Consider the following 12,919-nt stretch of genomic DNA (forward strand, 5'->3'; position numbering starts at 1 on the left):
GTGAGGCAGACGAACAGCTGGAGCCTGTTCCCAGTGTGCGCATGCACAAGAGTTGCCAGACAAAGGAACAGCTAAAGAACAGGGGTTGACTTGGGAGTAAAGACACAGGTGGAAAATGAATGGCCCCTCCCAGAGGAAATAAAAGAGGAGCAAAAGGGGAGTGGAGTTTGCAGGAGACAATTCGTTCATTCCTGCAATCTTGCCAAGTATTGCGGCGTCTGAAAGATATCGGCCTGGCAACTCTCCAAGCCAGATAAAGGACAGTAATTATGAACTATCTTGAAAGGCTGTGGGAGAGGAAAGACTTTGCTGGAGAGGAATTCACTATAAATTAAATAAAAGGGGTTTATCGGGACAAGGACTCGGCTCTGTGCTGCTGGGGAAGCCGGTCAGAACATTATGACCGTTTTGCACACCCACTGCAGCCTCCCCGTGGTCACGTGATCAAAATTTGAATGCTCAGCGACTGGTTCCTATTTATGACGGTTGCAGAGGTCACCTGCACCCATTTTTGCGACCTTCGGACAAGCAAAATCAACGGGAGGCCAGATTCACTTCACGACCACGCTACTAACTTAACCACCGCAGTGATTTGCTTAACAACCGTGGCAAAAAAAGGTCATAAAATGGGGGGCGAAATTTACTTACCACCTGCCTCACTTAGCAACAGAAACCTGGGCTCCGTTGCGGGTCGTATGTCGAGGACTACCTGGAGAGTTTTCTTGGAAACTAGAGTTTAAAAAGGGCAGGATATTATAGCAATTTTAAATTACTTCCCTTGAGAAAAATTAGTTAAAAATTGCAGGCTTTAACAAAAGGGGGAAAAATGGTTATGATTTAGGAAGGAGCCTGCCTAAAATCAGGGCTATTGTGTTGGAAATGGCAATGTCTGGTTCTAGGGAGAAATTGCAAATCACAATTGCTGGCTTCCCTTGGTGGCTAAAAGTTTTGGATAGTGAAAATCAGACAGTAGGAATGAGCAATGGGATGTAAGGTTCCCCCCCTTGCATATATGTGCTGGTTGTTCCTGACTCTAGGGGGCGGTGCTCATCTCCGTTTCAAAGCCAAAGAGCCAGCGCTGTCCAAAGACATCTCTGTGGTCATGTGGCCGGCATGACTCAACACCGAAGGCACATGGAACGCTGTTCCCTTCCCACCAAAGGTGGTTCCTATTTTTCTACTTGCATTTTTACTTGCTTTCAAACTGCTAGGTTGGCAGAAGCTGGGACAAGTAACGGGAGCTCCCTCCGTTACGCAGCGCTGGGGATTCGAACCGCCGACCTTTCTGATCGACAAGCTCAGCGTCTTAGCTGACCCACCTCTTTCAATTATCCGGCCTGGCTCAATCGCAATCGTAATTTTCCCATTCCTCCAAACTGTTTTTAAATTGTTCTTAAATATTAATTTTATTGGGTTTTTACAATTGGGGTATTTTAAAGCAGATTTTTAACTGTCTATTGATGTAATTTGCTTCCTCCTCCGTGTATGTATGTGTGTTGTGTATGTATGTACGTTTGGTGTTGTTATATATGTTTCATGTTATATGCTCCATTGTACGCCGCCCCGAGTCCTACTTGGAAAGGGAGCGGCTAATAAATCCAAATTTTTTATTATTATTATTATTATTATTATTATTATTATTATTATTATTATTATTATTAGCCACTGAGCCACCGCGTCCCTTATGGGAATAAGCAATGGGATGTAGGGAGGCTTCATTTTTATTCCTAGCAGACACAGGAGGCTTACTACTACCTGTCCATTAATAGAATCAGAGCAGTGGGCTGGATGGCCAGATCTCTGATTGTTCAAGATCCCTACAGCACAGAAAAACTATCGAAGTAATTGCAGCAGAGAGAAATTCAAAGAAGAAAAAATCCCAAAGAAAAGTTCAATCAGAGGCAGGCATTCACTCTTTTAACCAAGCCATTTAGACAATGACCTTTACTGAAAATCAAGACAGAAGTTGAGATTGCCAGTAGTTTAGCAGGAGGGAGGGAGAGAGAGAGATGAATAGAAAGAAAAATCCCTTCCCTTTCCTTTCCCATTTCCCCTCCCCCTCCTCTCCTCTCCCTCTCCTTTCTGAAGCTAGCTGGGTGACATCGCACCAATCACCAGGAGACGGTAAGTTCTAGTTCTGACTTAGAGATGAAGTTAGGTGGGTGACATCGCACCAATCACCAGGAGACGGTAAATTCTAATTCCGCTTTAGAGATGAAGCTAGGTGGGTGACATTGGACCAATCACTAGGAGACGGTAAGTTCTAGTTCTGACTTAGAGATGAAGTTAGGTGGGTGACATCGGACCAATCACTAGGAGACGGTAAATTCTAGTTCTGAGTTAGAGATGAAGCTAGGTGGGTGGCATTGGACCAATCACCAGGAAACTGTAAATTCTAATCCCGCCTTAGAGATGAACCTAAATGAGTGGCATTGGGCCAATCACTAGGAGACGATAAATTCTAATCCCGCCTTAGATATGAAGCTAGATGGGTGGCATTGGGCGAATCTCTAGGAGACTATGAATTCTAGTCCCTCCTTAAGCATGACAGCTGGCTGGGTGATCTTGGGCCACTTTCTCTCAAACCAACCCAACTCACAGGATTGTTGTAGTAGGAGGAAAGAATATTATGTATTGTATTTTGCTGCCTTAAGTTACCTATAAAGCAATAAAGACGGGTTGGGAAAAAAATCTAATAAACAAATAACAAATAAACATTAGAATCTAGCCTCATCACTTCTGAAAAGACAAATCTCTTTATTTTCTCTGCTTCTGGATGTAGCTAGGTGGTCACGTGACTGGGTGGGAATGGCCAACTCGATGTCACTCACATCGAGGGGCGCCTCGCCAGCCTCTACTCGCCCCTCCCCTCCCAGCCCCTCCTCCCCTGCCAGCCCGGGCTTCTTAGGGCCCCAACAGGAAGCAGTTGTTGGAGCTAAGCAGCCCCCAGGAGAAAGAGTTGGCAAAACAGCTGGCTCAGTTCAAATTGGATCTGATCGAGAAGGAGGCTCACCAGAAGCACTTCACTGAGGACTAGGAGCATAGGCTTCCCAAGCAGAGGGAAGTCCTGTGGGAGTGCAAGATCAGGTACCGGTGCCGAGAGGCTCAGCGGGCTGAGATGGTCAGCCAGTTCCAGGCCATGATGCAGTCCCACTGGAACGAGGCCCTCCAGCTCTTCGCCCCCAGCGGCACTTCCCTCCAGCCTTCACCCAAAACTCTGCACCAGGAGGCTGAAGCAGACCCCAAGTCAGAATTTCTGCCCCACACAAAAAGACCCCGAAGGGGGAGAGTCTCTGCAGAAACACAAACATTCATTGCACGTATTCGGCCCCTGATTTAGTGCAATATAAAAAATGCAAATAATTTTTCTGCGGGTCACCAAAATTTTCTCATGGACCACCAGTTGGTGATCGCTGCTCTAGAATGTTACCTTTTCCTTGTTTCTCCGTTCTGAAGCTAGTCCGTGCCCACTGCCCTCCTTATATAGTTGGGTGCATACAATACACGTGTGAATCCTACACAGTTTAAAAGTTTTTGCCTTCTTTGCGCTGAGAGCATCTCTATTTTTAGCTACTGTTTCCCCATCTGCAGCTAAATTCTATGCGTTCTCCGTTATAATGATTCACTTTGCAAAATATCTAATTCCCCCCTATCTTTGAACTCGCTTCTTTCTCTTCATTGAAAGGAACATATTTAATATCCCGAAGGCTGCTAGTTGCTTAAGACTTCTGTGCTGGCCTGTAGAACCATAATTGTTTAAGACACTAATATTAACATGAACAGATTGCTTGCGGTAGATACTGAAAACCAAATAATTGTTCGAGCGCCTTGTATCCCAGGAGCCTCAAATCGCTTTTAAAGAACTATTGATGAGTTATGAATGTTAGTTTCATTTTTCTAAATACAAAAGCTTATTTGATGAGCTATAACATTAGGTGTCATGCAGAGGAAGCTGCATGAGGCCTGAATGGTTGGTTCAGACAAGGCCAGCCTCATGTTATTTATATTTGGGGTTTTGGGGAAAAAATGCGGTAGGCACATTTTGTTACTGTGGGACAGACTCACCCAAATTCAAAAGAACGATGGCATTACACTGAACGTTGCCAGTCATACCCTTTATGGGGAGATAAATGGTTGCTGGTGTTAGCCTCAGTTCGTTCGTTCTTCCTTTCCTTTTTTCTTTCCTCTCTTTCTCTTTCTTTCTTCCCTCCCCCTCTCCCTTGCCTCTCCTTCCTTCCCTTCTCCCTCTCTCTTTCCCTCACTTCTCCCTTCCTTCTTCTCTTTCCTCCCTCTCTCCTTCGCCTTCTCCTTCCTTCCTCTTTCTTTCCTCTCTCTCTCTCTCTCACTTCTCCTTCCTTCCTCTCTCTTTCCTCCCTCTCTCCCCCTTCTCTCCCCTCACTTCCCCTTCCTTCTTTCCTTCCTTCCTTCCTTCCTTCCTTCCTTCCCTCCCTCCCTCTCTCTTTCCTTTTTCTCTCCCTCACTTCTTCTAACCCTAACCCTAACCCTTACCTAGCTGGGTAATGAAACATCTGCAAGAAAACCACCAATTGCAGGGAGTGGAAAGGACCCCACAGTCCTCCTCCTTCCTCCTCTCTGCAAACCATTGATGGGTTCGGGATCCTGTTTCAACCGGTACGTCCACGTCTTAGCGCCTCTGCGATGCTCCAGCTGCTCCGCGGAGTGTCGCGCAGGCGCTGTATGTGGCATGCGCGTAAGCGTGGAAGCCTTAAAAGACAGGTAAAGAGCTCGGGTGGAGGGGCGGGCCCTCTGAAGCACCGTACCGGAACGGTATCCGGTGCTCCGGGCAGGCTCCGGTACGCCCGTACCAGGGCGTACCACCTGCAACCCACCACAGCTGCAAACCCTTCTAATTCTGATAAAGTTGCCTAGTTAGGTAATGAAACGTCTGCAAGAAAACAATCAAGCTCAGAGAACACCAAGGGCCCTGCAGTCTCCTCCTTCCACCCTGAGCTACAAATATTCTCTTCTTAACGTCTGCCTGGCAGAGCCACGAAATGAGACCTTTTTCAAAAGCCAGTGTTTGCAGTGGTGGGATTCAGCCAGTTCGCACCTATTCGGGAGAACTGGTTGTTAACTTTCTAAGCAATTTGGAGAACCGGTTGTTGGAAGAAATCTCCTTTTGTTTTTTTCCCCCACTTTGCAGGGCTAATCCTGTAAGGAAGGCAGAAAGGAATGTTCTGGTGTTGTTTCTAGCCTAATCTTTAGTGCCCTGCTTACAGAAACTGCCTCTCCGGTTAACCCTGATTACATTGTAACAGCTAAGGCGAAGCGCCCATCGACCTGAGTGACGTTGAGTTGGCTCCGCCCACCTAGTCACATGACCACTGAGCCACACCTACCCAGCTGGTCATTAGGGCAGAGAATCGGTTATTAAATTATTTGAATCCCAGCACACTCTTAGGTCTAATTCCCACCCGCTGAGGGAAGCCCCCTCCAAAGGAAAATGCAGCCAACAAACCCACAAACGGATTGATATTTTTCATCCTGGTTCGAAAAACAGACCTATTAAAATATAATGGGAAGAGTTATTATATGTCGGGTACCCCCCTATCCTCTCCAGATCAGAGCCAATTTGAAATGGAAGGCGTTGGAAATCTTAGCACTTAATCAATAAACTCCTCGGCTGTTGGCTTTAATGGGCAAAAGACAAGCACAATGGAGAATTATAGTTAGGGAGGATAAAACGAGATGGAAGGGGGGGGGGAAACGCTAAAATGGAAACGTAGCCCTCAGAGATTTTCAGAAGCTTTAAAAGGTCCTAAATCACACAGCTGGAAAGGAATCTCTACGATCACTTCCTGATAGCTTTTAGGCGATGTTGAAAAAAAATCTATCCCTATAGCAATTTTTATTTTATTTTTGCAAATAATCTTCCAGGCAGAAATAAACCATAAAACAGTTTGCTTCCAGTCAACAGAGTTGGTGGAGGGGAACATTTCATCCTGCCCAAGCCCTTGCGGGAGAGGATAAGGAGGCAGTGATGAAATAGAACATAGAATAATAAGAGTTGGAAGGGACCTCGGAGGTCTTCTAGTCCCCCCCCCGCTCGAGCAGTAGACCCTATCATTTCAGACAAACGGTTGTCCAGTCTCTTTTTTGAAATTCTTCAGTGATGGAGCAGCCTGTTCTGACCTAGGTTTCCCCAGCAGCAGGAAGCTGAGTCCTCGTCCCGATAAACTCCTTTTATTTAATTTACAGTGAATTCCTCTCCAGCAAAGTCCTGGCCCACATTCTTACAAGATAGTTCACAATTACTGACCTTTATCTGGCTTGGAGAGTGCCCAGGCCGATATCTTTCAGATGCCGCAATACTTGTCAAGAATGCAGGAATGAACTAATTGTCTCCTGCAAACTCCACTCCCCTTTCGCTCCTCTTTTATTCCCTGTGGGAGGGGCCATTCACCGTCCACCTGTGGCCTTACTCCCAAGTAAACCCTTGTTCCTTAGCTGTTTCCTTCGTATGGCAACTCTGCTTATGCACACACTGGGAACAGGCTCCAACTGTTCTTCTGCCTCACTGATGTCTGACTCTGAAGGCAGCTGATAACTGTCAGACGGCCCTGGCCCAATCTCTGCCTCTGACACAGAGCCTTCCCAAGACTCCAGGACTGGCCCATGTTCCTCCCCAACCTCCTTACTGTCCGAGTCTGCCACCAGCTCTGTTGGCCGCTGGCAGACCACAACACAGCCACAACTTCTGAAGGCAATACAATACAATAGCAGAGTTGGAAGGGACCTTGGAGGTCTTCTAGTCCAACCCCCTGCCTAGGCAGGAAACCCTATACCGTTTCAGACAAATGGCTATCCAAAATCTTTTTAAAGACTTCCAGTGTTGGGGCATTCACAACTTCTGGAGGCAAGTCGTTCCACTGATTAATTGTTCTCACTGTTAGGAAATTTCTCCTTTGTTCTAAGTTGCTTCTCTCCTTGATTAGTTTCCACCCATTGCTTCTTGTTCTGCCCTCAGGTGCCTTGGAGAATAGTTTGACTTCCTCTGCTTTGTGGCAACCCCTGAGATATTGGAAGACTGCTATCATGTCTCCCCTAGTCCTTCTTTTCATTAAACTAGACATACCCAGTTCCTGCAACCATTCTTTATATGTTTTAGCCTCCAGTCCCCTAATCCTCTTTGTTGCTCTTCTCTGCACTCTTTCTAGAGTCTCCACATCTTTTCTACACCGTGGCAAACAAAACTGAATGCCGTATTCCAAGTGTGGCCTTACCAAGGCCTTATAAAGTGGTATTAACACTTCATGTAATCTTGATTCTATCCCTCTGTTTATGCAGCCTAGAACTGCTTTGGCTTTTTTGGCAGCTGCTGAACACTGGTGGCTCCTATTTAAATGGTTGTCCACTAGGACTCCAAGATCCCTTTCACAGTTACTACTACTGAGCAAGGTATCGCCTATACTGTACCTGTGCATTCCATTTTTGTTGCCTAAATGTAGAACCTTACTCTTTTCACCTTTGAATTTCATTTTATTAGATAGTGCCCAAGGTTCAAGTTTGTCAACATCCTTCTGTATCTTAAGCCTATCTTCTGGAGTGTTGGCTATTCCTGCCAGCTTGGTGTCATCTGCAAATTTGATGAGTTCCCCATTTATTCCCTCATCCAAATCATTGATGAAGATGTTGAAGAGTCCTGGGCCCAAAACAGAGCCTTGGGGTACTCCACTGCATACTTCCCTCCATAGACCATCAAAATCCGCTCCTTTTTTTTACACACAACAAACCAAGCTAAATACAGGTAGTCTTCAATCTACGACACAACTGAGCCCAAAATTTCTGTTGCTAAGCAAGTGAAGAGAAGGACCAGGGGAGACATGATAACAGCATTGCAATATTTGAGGAGCTGCCATAGACAGGAGCGAGTCAAGCTATTCTTCAAAGCACCTGAGATCCAGACAAGGAATAATGGATGGAAACTGAACAAGGGGAGATTTAACCTGGAAATAAGGAGAAATTTTCTGACCGTGAGAGCAATCAACCAATGGAACAGAAGTTGCCTTCAGAAGTTGTGGGAGCTTCATCACTGGAGGCTTTCAAGAAGAGACTGAACTCAGAAAGAAACGTCAACATGTCAAAAATTGCTGTAGGATCTCCAGCTTGGGCAGGAGAGCTGGAGTAGATGACCTAAAAGGTCCCTTCCTTCCAACTCCATTAATCTGTTAAACAGTTCTTAAGTGAGTTTTGCATTCTACAATTTTCAGGCCACAAGTGTTACGTGAATCCGTGCCGTTGCTAAGTTGGTAACCCCGTTGTTAAGCGAATCTGGCTTCCCTGTTGACTTTTGCTTGTCAGAAGATCGCAAAAGGGGATCGCCTCTCTCCAGAACCCTACAACCGTCATAAATAGGAGCCAGTTGCCAAGGGCTCAAATTTTGATCACATAACCACAGAGGCTGCCGCAACAGTCGTAAGTGTGAAAAAGAGTCCATAAGCAGTGGTGGGTTCCTACCAGTTCGGACCGCTTTGGCTGAACTGGTAGCGGTTTGGCGGCCTGGGTCGCTGGAACTGGCAGTGACCCAGGCCTGCCACACACCCCGAACTGGTTCTCTGGGCGGCCACCGCCATCTTGTTTTTTTGCTTCTGCGCATGCACAGAACAATTTTATTGCACTGCGCATTCATGCGCCGTGCACCCATGAGTGAACCGGCAGTGGTGACTGCCGGAACCTACCCCTGTCCTTAAGTCACTATTTTCAGTGCTGTTGTAACAGCTGTTCAGTGCTGTTGTAACTTCGAACACTAAAACTTAACAACATCCTAGAATGCATCTGTAAGTCTTTTGCAAAATTAGCTCCCCAGATTTGGCCTCCTGAAAGAAGACAGGGTAAAAAGGTGCAATTAATTTACATTTGTTCTTTGCACCTCCCCCCCAAAAAACAAAAAGAAAACACAAATAAAATTAGGTTGTCTGGCATCGCTGGTGATATTCCCCCAGACTTAATCCGTAAAAGCTATTTTTTGACTCAAGTTCCCACCAGCTGTTAGCAAAAGGCACTGCGGGAGCTCTATTTTCAGCAGTTCACTAAAGTGCATGTATTGCTGACAGCACCATGCGGCATATTTATTATTCCAAAAATGGAGTCATTTGAAAACTTTGAGGACCACTTCTTTTTTAAAAAAATGCATAAAGTATATTAACCCTTACTTCTTTCATTGAGAATTCACATGCTGAGCATTAGGAAGGAAAGTTTCTCTCTCTCTCTCTCTCTCTCTCTCTCTCTCCCTCCCTCCCTCCCTCCCTCCCTCCCTATCATCTATCTATCTATCTATCTATCTATCTATCTATCTATCTATCTATCTATCTATCTACCTACCTACCTACCTACCTACCTACCTACCTACCTACCTATCATCTATCTATCTATCTATCTATCTATCTATCTATCTATCTATCTACCTACCTACCTACCTACCTACCTACCTACCTATCATCTATCTATCTATCTATCTATCTATCTATCTATCTATCTATCTATCTATCTATCTACCTACCTACCTACCTACCTATCATCTATCTATCTATCTATCTATCTATCTATCTATCTATCTACCTACCTACCTACCTACCTACCTACCTACCTATCATCTATCTATCTATCTATCTATCTATCTATCTATCTATCTATCTACCTACCTACCTACCTACCTACCTACCTATCATCTATCTATCTATCTATCTATCTATCTATCTATCATCTATCTATCTATCATCTATCTACCTACCTACCTACCTACCTACCTACCTACCTACCTACCTACCTACCTACCTATCTATCTATTATCTTCTATCATCTATCATCGATATCTATCATCACTATCTATCTCTACCTTCCTACCAACCTACCTATCTATCATCTCCGTATCTGTCTCATCACTCTATCTAGCCTAGCTCATATATACATATATATATATATATATATATATATATATATATATATATATATATATATATATATATATATATATATATATATATATATATATATATATACTGTATGTATGTATGTATCTATATGTGTGTGTGTGTGTGTGTATCTATATCTATCTATATATCTATATCTATCTATCATCTATCTATCTATCTATCATCTATCTATCTATCTATCATCTATCTATCTATCTATCTATCTATCTATCTATCTATCTATCATCTATCTATCTATCTCTATATATCTGTATATATCTAAATATCTGTATATATCTATATCTATCTATCTATCTATCTATCTATCTATCTATCTATACACACACACATATATATACACACACACATATATATGAGAGAGAGAGACAGAGAGAGAGAGAGAAAGAAAGGGGGAGGGGGGAGAATAGATAGATAATCTATCTATCTATCATCTCTCTATCCTCTCTCTCTCATATACATATATACATACATACATACATACATACATACATACATACATACATACATACCCACACATACATATATACATACACACACACACACACACACACACACGAATGAGCTAGCTAGATAAAAGAGAGATACAGAGATGATAGATAGACAGATAGAGAGGTAGAGATAGATGGATAGATAGATTTATTTACTGTAAATAAATATCCTTTCTGTTACAGCTATAAAATCTGCTTTATAAATCCTCTTCAGGTGAGCTTCCCAGTTCAAGAATGAATAGAATAACAGAGTTGTAAGGGATCTTGGAGGTCTTCTAGTCCAACCCACTGCCCAGGCAAGAGACCACATATCAATTCAGTCAAAGGGCTGCCCAATCTCTTCTTGAAAACCTCCAGTGATGGAGCACCCTTAAGTGGTGCTCTGGAGGCAACTTCTGTTCCACTGATTAATTGTTCTAACTGTCAGGTAATTCCTCTTTAGTTCTAGGTTGCTTCTCTCCTTGGTTAGTTTCTATCCATTGCTTCTTGTCCCGCCTTCTGGGTGCTTTGATCATGATGTCATAAAATAAAAGACATTACAGCTTTCAAAAATCTGTGATGGATGCTACATCCCTGACGTTGGTGATATTCAAGAACAAATCTGCTATAGCACGAGAGCTTTAGGTTGAAACAGAGAAGGTTGTTACAGTCAGTCCTTGAGTTACAACGTAAAGTCTCGCAGTTAAGTTTGTAAGTTGGTACAGCTGTCAGGTAGGTCACGATGTAACCAGACCTGATTTTACAATCTTTTTCATGGCCATCATTAAGTCCATGTACAAGTGCTAAGCACACTTTACTGTTAAGCAAATGCTGCGGTCATTAAGCGATGCCCTGGTGCTTAAGTCAACCTTGAGGCAGCATCTCAAGAAGATACAGCACTTACTTTCATTTTCCCCAGGCCTTTCCCCCTTCGCTCCCCTTCCCCACAGTTCATGACCGCATAGCAACGAAGCACAAACAAGGATAAGGTGGCAGCGGACATTAACTGACTTTTGACATAGTTTTGAATCGTCAGTAAGTGGCACCTCGAGGACTTGTCCTCATCAGTAAGTGGCAAATCGGGGACTACTTGTCCTGAATCTATTCTGTCCTGATACAAACAGTTAAGTGGATTTTTTTTTCCGTCAGAAGAATTATGAGCTCCTAGGCACTTTCTGCTAAACAAAGCATGAAGTTTTCCCCTTAACCATGTTTAGGAGACATGATCTCATGCTACAACCTTTTGTCTCATCCTCGGCTCACTATGGAGACAACCTAGATTCATCCTTTAGCTGTTCCAGTTTTAAATGAATGTTTTCTACCTTCTCTCAACATATCTTGGTGTAAAATCGATGATGGTGAGAATGAAGCTAGAGCTGGAATTGACTGAGCAGCTAATGATTGATTGAAACCACTGACCATACATCCTTCTCATTCATTAGTACCTGCCCGTCAAAGGCCAAGGCAGCTGAAGAAACCAGAATATGGTTTCTGTAGATACACCTGTCCAGGTAATGCTGCGCCCACCCTTTGCAAAGCATCGTTCAGGCCATACCAATGTTTCTTATACATACTGCTATACTGGTCTTCTGAAAGACCATTGTATTTATCATTGAATGATACCTTAAAAGCCTGCTGGTTCAAATTCAACTCGGAAATGAAAATATTGTTCATTCTATCTAGAGGAGAGGAGAGGGAAGGAAGGAAGGAAGGAAGGAGAGAGGGGAGGCGTGGAGAGTACAGTACAGTAGAGTAGAGTAGGAAGGAGAAGGGGAAAGGGGCAGAAGGAAAGGAGAGTAGATGAGAGGAGAAGAAGAGAAGAGAGAAGGGGTGAGGAGAAGGAAGAAGAGAAGAGAGGAGAAGATAGAAGGGGTGGAGAAGGAAAAAGAGGAGAGGACAAGAGAAAAGAAGGGGGAGGAGAAGGAAGAAGAGGAGAGGGAAGAAAGGAAGGAAGGAAGGGGAGGAATGGAGAGTGCAGTACAGTAGACTAGAATAGGAAGGAGAAGGGGGAAGGGAAGGGAAGAAGGAAAAGAGAGTAGATGAGAGGAGAAGAAAAGAAGAGAAGAGAGAACGGGGGAGGAGAAGGAAGAAGAGGAGAGCAGAGCAGAGCAGAGCAGAGCAGAGGGAAGGAAGGAAAGAAGGAAGGAAGGAAGGAAGGAAGGAAGGAAGGAAGGAAGGAAGGAGAGAGGGGAGGAGTGGAGAGTCCAATCCAGTCCAGTAGAGTACAGTAGAAAGGAGAAGGGGAAAGGGAAGGGAAGAAAGAAAGGAGAGGAGAAGAAGAGAAGAGAAGAGAGAAGGGGTGAGGAGAAGGAAGAAGAGAATAGAGGAGAAGAGAGAAGGGGGAGGAGAAGGAAGAAGAGGAGTGGAGAGGAGAAGAGAAGAAAAACCAGTTTGGTCTAGTGGTTATGACAGTGTTGTTATCATTGTCCCTAATCATGGGTGTCCCAGTCACATGATCAAAATTTGGGTGCTTGGCAATCAACATGTATTTACAATGGC

General features: G+C 44.0%; 1 protein-coding gene across 6 annotated transcripts in view; it reads right to left on the minus strand.

Annotated features, from left to right (window-relative positions):
- LOC309390542 (disks large homolog 2) overlaps nucleotides 1–12,919 on the minus strand; it is a 303,450-nt gene that overhangs the window by 65,425 nt on the left and 225,106 nt on the right. The window lies entirely within an intron of this gene.

The sequence above is a fragment of the Natrix helvetica genome, assembly GCF_964273705.1.
Source record: "Natrix helvetica genome assembly, chromosome: 4".
In the NCBI taxonomy this organism is placed as follows: Eukaryota; Metazoa; Chordata; class Lepidosauria; order Squamata; family Natricidae; genus Natrix; species Natrix helvetica.